General features: G+C 39.6%; 1 non-coding gene across 1 annotated transcript; it reads left to right on the plus strand.

The window, feature by feature from the left end:
* The first annotated feature begins 1,829 nt into the window (after positions 1 to 1,829).
* trnap-ugg (transfer RNA proline (anticodon UGG)) lies at positions 1,830 to 1,902 on the plus strand. The gene has a single exon. It is a non-coding gene; the product is annotated as a tRNA-Pro (tRNA).
* Positions 1,903 to 12,462: the final 10,560 nt, after the last annotated feature.

Below are 12,462 nucleotides of genomic sequence, written 5' to 3' on the forward strand. Positions count from 1 at the left end.
TTACGCATGTATTGAAACGGATGGTTGTAGTGTGGAGGCAGGTAGCAAAAACGAAATTGAAGAAGAAACTGAAGCTATTGAGCCATATCGGTTTGAACCGTATGCAAGCGAAACCCACGAAAACGACACGACAGCCAGCGACACGGGAGAAAGCGAGGACGAATTCGGCGATCGCCTTCTAACCAACGATTGGTATGTGTTTGTTTGGCATTAAAGGAAACTAGCAACTATGAACTAGGTTTACAGCATATGAAATACATTTGGCAACAACATGCACTTTGAGAGTGCAGACAGCCCATTTCAGGTGCGCTAAGAACATATATTTTTCCACAATTTCAGCACTCAGGTTAACCATACCTAAATAGACACAAAATACTGCATTACACAAGACTACCCGAATGTACTCGAATGAAAAAAATAAATGTTTTTAAACTAAATTATTGGTAAACACAGTTTATGTATAATAATTTACGTAAAACCGCGAGTAATGAATAAAGTTTTCATCAATTAATATATTCTGTAGACATACCTTCATCCGCTCTCTTTTCCTGAAAGCTGATCTGTCCAGTTTTGGAGTTGATGTCAGCAGGCCAGGGAAGCTAGGGTCGATATTCTTCTCTTGATCATCTTCGGTGGCATAAGGGACGGTGTGAGCCAAGACATCCAGGGGGTTTAGCTCGCTCGTCTGCGGGAACAAACTGCCGCCATTGCTTGCCGTGCTAGCGAGGGCCTTTGTCCCTGAATTGCTCACACACTCCGGCAGATTCAATGGGGGTCTGGCGGCAGATTTCTTTGACTTTATGGTTGGAAATGCATCTGCTTTGAGTGTCGCAGGATATCCACACATTCTTGCCATCTCTGTCGTAGCATAGCTTTTGTCGGTAAAGTGTGCGGAATAAACGTCCAATTTCTTGCCACTTTGGCATCTTTGGGCCACTGGTGCAACTTGAATCCGTCCCTGTTGGTGTTGTTACACCCTCCGACAACACACCGACGAAAGTGAGAAAATGGCGGATTGCTTCCCGATGTGACGTCACGTTGTGACGTCATCGCTCCGAGAGCGAAGAATAGAAAGGCGTTTAATTCGCCAAAATTCACCCATTTAGAGTTCGGAAATCGGTCAAAAAGATATATGGTCTTTTTTCTGCAACATCAAGGTATATATTGACGCTTACATAGGTCTGCTGATAATGTTCCCCTTTAAATTAGTGGTAAAAGTGCAATATAATAACACAGTTTCAGAATAACTTACCTGTTAAAATCTCACAATTCATGAGATTTGTATCTAAAATGATATTTTTCGGGGCTTGTTGGTCTAGTGGTATGATTCTTGCTTAGGGTGCGAAAGGTCCCAGGTTCAATTCCTGGACAAGCCCTTAACAGTGATTTAAAACTCTTAGCTTAATTTTCCAAACTGCACACACTCAAGGGATCAATGAAAATATATAAAATCAAATACAGTGATACCTCAATTTTCTAGCTCTAATTGTTTTAGGACAGCGCTTGTAACCCTTAGTTCTTTTTTGCAGGAAAATAGCCATACCTTTAAATTAGTGGTAAAAGTGTATTATACTAACCTAGTTTTAGATTGTGTTCCCTATCAACATGTCACATTTATTGAGATTTTTGCAAAATGACAAGTCAGAGCTTGTTGGTCTAGTCGTATGATTCTCGCCTGAGGTCTGGGGTTCAATTACTGAAAAAGCTCTTGTTCATTTATGCATGAAAATTGTAGTGAATCAACATTTTTGTTAATAAAATTGCAGTTACAGGTTATCGCCCCAGATAAAATATAAACTTTTTTGAGAATTTGGTACCAATTGCCATAGGGCTTGTTGGTCTAGTGGAATGATTCTCGCTTTGGGTGCGAGAGGTCCTGGGTTCAATTCCTGGACAAGACCTTAACAGTGATTTAAAACTCTTAGCTTAATTTTCCAAACTGCACACAATGAAGGGATCAATGAAAATGTATAAAATCAAATACAGTGGTAGCTCAAATTACGAGCTCTATTTGTTTTAGGACAGAGCTTGTAACCCTTAGTTCTTTTTTGCAGGAAAATAGCCATACCTTTAAATTAGTGGTAAAAGTGCAATATACTAACCCAGTTTCAGAATGATTTCCTGTTAAAATCTCACAATTCATGAGATTTGTATCTAAAATGATATTTTTCGGGGCTTGTTGGTCTAGTGGTATGATTCTCGCTTAGGGTGCAAGAGGTCCCGGATTCAATTCCCGTACAAGTCCTTAACAGTGATTTTGAACTCATAGCTTAATTTTCCAAAATGCACACAATGAAGGGATCAATGAAAATGTATAAAATCAAATACAGTGGTAGCTCAATTTACGAGCTCTAATTGTTTTAGGACAGAGCTTGTAACCCTTAGTTCTTTTTTGCAGGAAAATAGCCATACCTTTAAATTAGTAGTAAAAGTGTAATATACAAACCTAGTTTTAGATTGTGTTCCCTGTTAAAATTTCACAATTCATTAGAATTTTTGATGAAACTTGATTTTTCGGGGCTTGTTGGTCTAGTCGTATGATTCTCGCTTCGGGTGCGAGAGATCCAGGCTTCAATTCCCGGACAAGCCCTTAAACAGTGCTTTCTAACCCTCAGCTCAATTTTCCAAACTTCACATACTCAAGGGATCAATGAAAATGTATAAAATCAAATACAGTGGTAGCTCAATTTACAAGCTCTATTTTTTTTAGGACAGAGCTTGTAACCCTTAGTTCTTTTTTGCATGAAAATAGCCATACCTTTAAATTAGTGGTAAAAGTGCAATATACTAACCCAGTTTCAGAATGATTTCCTGTTAAAATCTCACAATTCATGAACATTTTTGATGAAACTTGATTTTTCGGGGCTTGTTGGTTTAGTGGTATAACTCTCTCTTAGGGTGCGAGAAGTCCCGGGTTCAATTCCTGAACAAGCCCTTAACAGTGATTTAAAACTTTTAGCTCAATTTTCCAAAATGCACACAATGAAGGGATCAATGAAAATGTATAAAATCAAATACAGTGGTAGCTCAATTTACAAGCTCTAATTGTTTTAGGACAGAGCTTGTAACCCTTAGTTCTTTTTTGCAGGAAAATAGCCATACCTTTAAATTAGTGGTAAAAGTGCAATATACTAACACAGTTTCAGAATGATTTCCCTGTTAAAATCTCACAATTCATGAGATTTGTATCTAAAATGATATTTTTCTGGGCTTGTTGGTCTAGTGGTATGATTCTCGATTAGGGTGCGAGAGGTCCCGGGTTCAACTTCCGGACAAGCCCCTAACAGTGATCTTGAAGTCTTAGCTAAGTTTTCCAAACTGCACACACTCAAGGGATCAATGAAAATGTATAAAATCAAATTCAGTGGTAGCTCAATTTACGAGCTCAAATTGTTTTAGACAGAGCTTGTAACCCTTAGTTCTTTTTTGCAGGAAAATAGCCATACCTTTAAATTAGTGGTAAAAGTGCAATATACTAACCCAGTTTCAGAATGATTTCCCTGTTAAAATCTTACAATTCATGAGATTTTTATCTAAAATTATATTTTCTGGGGCTTGTTGGTCTAGAATGATTTCCCTGTTAAAATCTTACAATTAATGAACATTTTTGATGAAACTTAATTTTTCGGGGCTTTTTGGTTTAGTGGTATAACTCTCTCTTAGGGTGCGAGAAGTCCCAGGTTCAATTCCTGAACAAGCCCTTAACAGTGATTTAAAACTCTTAGCTCAAATTTCCAAACTGCACACACCCAAGGGATCAATGACAATTATAAAATCAAATACAGTGGTAGCTCAATTTACAAGCTCTTAATTGTTTTAGGACAGAGCTTGTAACCCTTAGTTCTTTTTTGCAGGAAAATAGTCATACCTTTAAATTAGTGGTAAAAGTGCAATATACTAACCCAGTTTCAGAATGATTTCCCTGTTAAAATCTTACAATTCATGAGATTTTTATCTAAAATTATATTTTCTGGGGCTTGTTGGTCTAGTGGTATGATTCTCGCTTAGGGTGCGAGAGGTCCTGCGTTCAATTCCTGGACAAGCCCTTAACAGTGATCTTGAACCCTCAGCTCAATTTTCTAAACTGCACACACTCAAAGGATTGATTGATTGATTGATTGAGACTTTTATTAGTAGGTTGCACAGTGAAGTACATATTCCGTACAATTGACCACTAAATGGTAACACCCCAATAAGGTTTTACACTTGTTTAAGTCGGGGTCCACTTCATATATATACTATCGCCATAATACAGTCATCACACAAGAGAATCACATTGAATTATTTACAATCTGGGGTCTGGAGGGGGGTGAGAGAGAGAGAGAGAGAGAGAGAGAGAGAGAGAGAGAGAGAGAGAGAGAGAGAGAGAGAGAGAGAGAGAGAGAGAGAGAGAGAGAGAGAGAGAGAGAGAGAGAGAGAGAGAGAGAGAGAGAGAGAGAGAGAGAGAGAGAGAGTGAAACTACTTGTAACAAAGTGATTTGGAACCCATCTGAAGTAGTGTTTCTTTCTGAGTCCTGGTTCAATCCACATTTAAAATGGCATTTTTTTGAAGAAAACATTGCAGTAAACATCAAACTCTGTGGATCCATTGGGATTTTATTCAAAACGAATAGAATTTGGCTTGCATTCATGTGGTTTGAAAACAAACTGAGAAAGGGTTACAGAAAAAACTTCAAGACACTGACGGGATTTGAGCCCAACATCTCCTATTTAACAAACAGGCACCTTGACTGACAGCTACAGCGCCTGGAACAGCATGGGATTTCAACACGATGTCTATAACCCTACACTGAATTAATGATAGCCAATTTGAGGCGATAGCATTGATTATCAGTCATTTACATTAGTTTAAACAAGCATGGCTTGAAAGTTATGTTGCAAACGTTTTAACTAGAAACTTTTTTGCAAATTTGAGAGAGAGAGAGAGAGAGAGAGAGAGAGAGAGAGAGAGAGAGAGAGAGAGAGAGAGAGAGAGAGAGAGAGAGAGAGATCAGAAGGCATAAGAAAAAGTATCTACATTTGATGATTAAGAATGAAAGAGTTAAAGACTTGCTTCAACAACACTACTTTGCAACAAAGAAATGCTATAAACAAAAAGCTGCTACATGCGTCTTGTCATTTTATCTGCAGTGTTTACAATTAAAACGGACTTCTTTTCAATTTGGACTCAAAACTCACCTTTTCCAGTCTTCGTCAAAAGGCCACCCTTCAAAAGTTTGTAACCTATTCTCCCAAAAGTACATCGTAAATGTTTCACTTTCGTTAAAAAGCTCCATTTGGGCTTGATTTAAAAGCCGGATAAAAGTTGTAAAAATGGCAAAAAAAAAACAAGCAAAGCGAATTGAAATATGACAGTTTTCTTGAAAATGTTTTGATTGGATAGTTTTCTTCTTCATGGTTGAGCCACACAAGTGCTGGTGCGGCCTACGCCACCTTGTGGTTGTCTTGCCCAACTGTTGAAGAAAAACATGTAAATACTACAACTAACATTTGATGCAATAAATCAAAGTCCCTTTATTTTGCATACTGAGAGACAATATCAATAATTGTATGATGGAAACTTCTCATGAACGCTACTTCCGCTTCCTAGTCTAGCAACACAACGCCATCAAGTGCTTGATTGGCGTCAACATTGAAGTAACAACAATACTATAGTTTAAGTCTTTCAAACAATAAATCAAAGCAAAATTCTTTCTTTAATCGACTAATATGAGTTGTAATGATCAGTTTATTCTCCAGAGGAGTCAATGTGTCACATCACATCCTGTATGCCATATCAAAATAAAGACAACACCACAGTAAGAGACAAAATAAAGACTTGATGACCGCTAAATGCAAACTGCTATTGGTCAGAATTTGAGGCGCGGGAAACAGTGGTGGTCTCTCTTCCGCTGTAAATAAAGATGGAAGGAAGGAGTTTGCTTATTTCTCACAGTGGTGTATTGTGAAAGTGGGCTCCTTACTACGGAATCATGTCTTTCTCAGTACCGGAGACAACCAAGTGTATGTCTTTAACTCCCAGGACAGAAATCTGAAGGCCACTATTAGATGATACACACACCATTTGCTTCTCTCCGTCTCTTCCCTTTTCAAGGTTGGGAAAAGACTTTTCTTGCTTCATTTGTTTGTGTGGTGGTAGAAGATGATGCCCTCTCAGTCTCTGCAGCTCATTGACAAGTCAGGTGGGAAGGCTTTTTGTCCCAAACAGTCCAAGATCCTTTACATGCTTTTTTTGTCCCAACTGAAGCACGCCCAAATAGCCAGGACCAGGTCAAAGATTTTTTTAAAAAGGGCCTTTTCTTCCCCCCCCCCCCCCCCCCCCCCCCATTCCCGGGGCGGCGTTTAACGGTAAGGGGGAGAAACGTTTTTTTTTGTTTGTTTTTTACCTCAGAAAAACACGAAAAAAGATTGTTATCATTACCGATTTTAACATGGAAGAAAAGCTGGACTCAAGTCGTGCCCCCCCTCCCTACCACCTTTTTCGAAAACTTTTCTTTTTTTGGGGGCGAGTGAAATTTTGTACAAATATTAAAAAAGAAGAGGAAAGAATGGCGAAGGACAGTCGTAAGGGGGGACCCCGGACCAAAGAGGAAAGGGGACCGTCGCGGGGGGGGGGGGGGGGGGGGGGGCAATTTTTCTCACATTTGTTTTTTTTTCCAAACTCCTTCCGTCAACACCAACCCGGGATTGAACGGGCCGAAGGATACTTCCTGGTTTCGACGAGAGGAAGCAAGTCGGCTGCAAAGAAAATGCAAAATAAAGCTTTTACATTGAAAACCCCGTCGCCAAAATGTTTTTCCGGAAAAAGATAAAGGAAAGAAGAAAGCGTCCTTTTGCAATGAAGTTTAGGATGAAATAGGCTGGCATCATCATTACCACTTGTGGTCCCCTCCAAGGTTTCTTCCATTCCAAATATCCACCGCGCCCAGCAAAAGCCTTCCATCTTTTCAGGACCAAAGCCTTGAAAACAACTCACATCTCTTTTTGGCATCTTACACACACAACTTACACACAACATGTATCATGTGACTTACACACAACATGTATCACGTGACTTACACACAACATGTATCAGGTGACTTACACACAACATGTATCACGTGACTTACACACAACATGTATCACGTGACTTACACACAACATGTATCACGTGACTTACACACAACATGTATCAGGTGACTTACACACAACATGTATCACGTGACTTACACACAACATGTATCACGTGACTTACACACAACATGTATCACGTGACTTACACACAACATGTATCACGTGACTTACACACAACATGTATCACGTGACTGACACACAACATGTATCACGTGACTTACACACAACATGTATCACGTGACTTACACACAACATGTATCACGTGACTTACACACAACATGTATCACGTGACTTACACACAACATGTATCACGTGACTTACACACAACATGTATCACGTGACTTACACACAACATGTATCACGTGACTTACACACAACATGTATCAGGTGACTTACACACAACATGTATCACGTGACTTACACACAACATGTATCACGTGACTTACACACAACATGTATCACGTGACTTACACACAACATGTATCAGGTGACTTACACACAACATGTATCACGTGACTTACACACAACATGTATCACGTGACTTACACACAACATGTATCAGGTGACTTACACACAACATGTATCAGGTGACTTACACACAACATGTATCAGGTGACTTACACACAACATGTATCACGTGACTTACACACAACATGTATCACGTGACTTACACACAACATGTATCACGTGACTTACACACAACATGTATCACGTGACTTACACACGACATGTATCACGTGACTTACACACAACATGTATCACGTGACTTACACACAACATGTATCACGTGACTTACACACAACATGTATCACGTGACTTACACACGACATGTATCACGTGACTTACACACAACATGTATCACGTGACTTACACACAACATGTATCACGTGACTTACACACAACATGTATCACGTGACTTACACACAACATGTATCACGTGACTTACACACAACATGTATCACGTGACTTACACACAACATGTATCACATGACTTACACACAACATGTATCAGGTGACTTACACACAACATGTATCACGTGACTGACACACAATATTAGTATTTCCAACTAGGACTTTCCCTCATGTGTGTTGTGGCAAAATGTGAATGGCTGACAAAAATGTGTTTCCTTGGCGGAGGTCACTGAACCTCCATTTGTGTCTTGGTGTGTCCACAGTGGATTAGTAGGTGTGAGACAAACACTTTATCTTCCTGGTTGTTGTATCGCTACGTGTTTGACATTATTTAAGACTTTATGGTGCCTGGAAAAGGACAGTTTGCCTCTTCTGTGGTATTGATGAGATTTAAAGGAGTGTTGTTAGTCCCATGGTGATGTGATAAAACCTCTTTGTTGTTTGGAAGATACACACAATTGTAACTGTTATTTCTTCCTGCACATAATAAATATGTACAACGTGTTTGGATGTATTCATTTATGTAACATTGTCATTAAATGTAATATTGCCAGACAAAAAGTGATATTTTGATATTTACACACTCGTATTTGACTAGAATACCCTTATGAGCATTACATATATCAACATCAACTACCTACTGTACTGTTTACTTGTTGAAATACCCTTTTTGGAGCAAATATATACCCATATAGTTTATATGTCTATATATAATATAATATATAATATACATATCAGAGGTGGGACCAAGTCATTGTTTTGCAAGTCACAAGTAAGTCTCAAGTCTTTGCCCTCAAGTCCGAGTCAAGTCCCGAGTCAAGACAGGCAAGCCCCGAGTCAAGTCCAAAGTCAAGACTGGAAAGTCTCAAGTCAAGTCCTAAGTCCTGCATTTTGAGTTTCGAGTCCTTTCAAGTCCTTTTAACCACAGACTAATATATTAACACAGATTGTGTATGCTTTTCAAACGCTGTATTTATTTATTAAAACAAGTGCATTTGAAATTGCAGGAAAGAAAATTGTGCTGACATTGCACTTTATAATAGCACTATTAACCAGTCATTTGAAACATTAACTCATTCCTTTACAGAACAAACACATTGAAAAATAAAGTGCAAATGTACTTATTTGTACAAAAGTGTTAACATTGAAAAAACATGACATATACGTGAACATAACAAAAAAGTTGTACTTTTTATATGTCAGGGCCCTATGCTGCATTGCATTTGCAAAAGACCAAATTAGCCAAGAGTCTGTCAGTCATTTGTGCACGATGGGGGCGTAGTATGATGCCACCATGGCTGAAAACTCGCTCCACTGGAGCACTGGAGGCAGGCACTGCCAAGACTCTCATGGCCACTCGGAACAGTGAAGGAAGAGTCTTCATGTTCAATGCCCAGAACAAAAGGGGGGAGAGAGTTGTTTTGGGTTGGTGCACTACTTGTAAGTGTATCTTGTGTTTTTTATGTTGATTTAATAAAAAAAAAAAAAAAGAGTTCTTGTGCGGCCCGATACCAATCGATCCACGGACCAGTACCGGGCCGCGGCCCGGTGGTTGGGGACCACTGAGGTAAACAACCAACAGTATGTCAGAAAGCTAGCTAAAACGGTACACATATTCATAATATAGTATACATTTTAACTGACCTTTATTTGACTATTTTTGTCTTTTTTTAGGTGGCTAAAATACGCGGTGCTGCTGACCGCCGTCTAACGTTACGTGTGATATATTGACTAACGTAACCCTGCTTGAAAAAAATCACTGAACAAAAAGTATGAATAAGGTAGTGAACTGCAACAGATTCCCGTGTTTGCAATAACGTTATAACGTTAGCAGTGAGTTTACAGCCTCACTGATTTAACTACACAGCAAATAAAAGTCACGTTACTTAGCCAATAAACGTTATCTTACATTCAAAACTTACCCTTCTTTGTGCAACTTCAAATGCCGGACGAAGTTGGAAGTTGTTGCCTCTCCATCAGTCATTTTGGAACCGCATGTGTTGCATACTGCAAACCGTTTTGTGTTGACCACCTCGTAATTTTTATACCCAAACGAAATAATTTTAGGTATCATTTTTTGTTCACTGGCGTGTGGTTTGGACATGTCTTCTTCGTTGGTTGTCCTGCAATTTGATTGGATGAATGCTGTGTGATGAAAACAAAGTAGATCTAATTTGATTGGCTGTTGTACTGAGAGCACACCAGCTGACACACGCAACGCTGATAGACAAGTACACAATGAAAAATACGGAGCGCTCCCGAATAACTTTTTCATCTTTGGGTTTTGGGGAAAGTAGCAAGTCATGTCAAGTCATGTCAATTCAAAAGGCTCAAGTCCAAGTGAAGTCACAAGTCATTGATGTTAAAGTCTAAGTCGAGTTGCAAGTCTTTTTACATTTTGTCAAGTCGAGTCTAAAGTCATCAAATTCATGACTCGAGTCCAAGTCATGTGACTCGAGTCCACACCTCTGATACATATGTATAAGCATGTATATATACAGGTAAAAGCCAGTAAATTAGAATATTTTGAAAAACTTGATTTATTTCAGTAATTGCATTCAAAAGGTGTAACTTGTACATTATATTTATTCATTGCACACAGACTGATGCATTCAAATGTTTATTTCATTTAATTTTGATGATTTGAAGTGGCAACAAATGAAAATCCAAAATTCCGTGTGTCACAAAATTAGAATATTACTTAAGGCTAATACAAAAAAGGGATTTTTAGAAATGTTGGCCAACTGAAAAGTATGAAAATGAAAAATATGAGCATGTACAATACTCAATACTTGGTTGGAGCTCCTTTTGCCTCAATTACTGCGTTAATGCGGCGTGGCATGGAGTCGATGAGTTTCTGGCACTGCTCAGGTGTTATGAGAGCCCAGGTTGCTCTGATAGTGGCCTTCAACTCTTCTGCGTTTTTGGGTCTGGCATTCTGCATCTTCCTTTTCACAATACCCCACAGATTTTCTATGGGGCTAAGGTCAGGGGAGTTGGCGGGCCAATTTAGAACAGAAATACCATGGTCCGTAAACCAGGCACGGGTAGATTTTGCGCTGTGTGCAGGCGCCAAGTCCTGTTGGAACTTGAAATCTCCATCTCCATAGAGCAGGTCAGCAGCAGGAAGCATGAAGTGCTCTAAAACTTGCTGGTAGACGGCTGCGTTGACCCTGGATCTCAGGAAACAGAGTGGACCGACACCAGCAGATGACATAGCACCCCAAACCATCACCCAACCATGCAAATTTTGCATTTCCTTTGGAAATCGAGGTCCCAGAGTCTGGAGGAAGACAGGAGAGGCACAGGATCCATGTTGCCTGAAGTCTAGTGTAAAGTTTTCCACCATCAGTGATGGTCGGTCCAAGCCCCCCTAAAATATTCTTAAGCCCCACTAAATCATTTGGTGTTATATATTTTTATTTTTTTATTTTACAAATACATGCCGACATATTCATTATAAAGTGGGCCGAATATGAGTTTAAATAAATAATCATATAACCTGTCATTATTCACTCAGTTTCCCCTCACTTCATAGCGTAAGGTAGCGAGCCCCTTTAGTGTGTCGGTATCCAATCCATTCCACTTCTTCATATAGAAAATGCCCACATCACTCAAAATCCAGTCCGCATTTTCTCTGCGACCTTGCTTGCGGTCCTGCAGGTGTACGAAGCACATTAGCACACAGCAGAACAAGAACGTGAACGGATGCAAAATGAACATAAGAAAGGTTTTCAAGAAAGTAAGTATTCATCACTGCTTGTAGTAAAATGTATTAGCTCCACTTTACACCTGGTCTGTGTTTGACAAAAAGTTACTTTCCCGCTCTAAATACACCATCTTTGTAGTCATTTTTCTCCTGCGTGGACTTCCGTCCTCCTTTACAATGAGTGAAGCTGCACCAAACCTTGTGTCTGCAATTGTAAATCATTTACTTTTTAACTTTTGTGTTTCTTGTAGAATCTATATCAAGTAATATACATTAGCCTATTGTTCAAATAATGGAAAAAGCATCATTAAATATATTTGTTGTATTGTATTGTTACATTAATAGCTGCACGGTGGCAGAGGGGTTAGTGCGGCTGCCTCACAATACGAAGGTCCTGACTAGTCCTGGGTTCAATCCCGGGCTCAGGATCTTTCTGTGTGGAGTTTGCATGTTCTCCCCGTGACTGCGTGGGTTCTACTCCGGCTTTCTCCCACCTCCAAAGACATGCACCTGGGGATAGGCCCCTCCCACCTCCAAAGACATGCACCTGGGGATAGGCCCCTCCCACCTCCAAAGACATGCACCTGGGGATAGGCCCCTCCCACCTCCAAAGACATGCACCTAGGGATAGGCCCCTCCCACTTCCAAAGACATGCACCTGGGGATAGGTTGATTGGCAACACTAAATTGTCCCTAGTGTGTGAATGTTGTCTGTCTATCTGTGTTGG

Source organism: Nerophis lumbriciformis, linkage group LG13 (assembly GCF_033978685.3).
Source record: "Nerophis lumbriciformis linkage group LG13, RoL_Nlum_v2.1, whole genome shotgun sequence".
NCBI lineage: Eukaryota > Metazoa > Chordata > Actinopteri > Syngnathiformes > Syngnathidae > Nerophis > Nerophis lumbriciformis.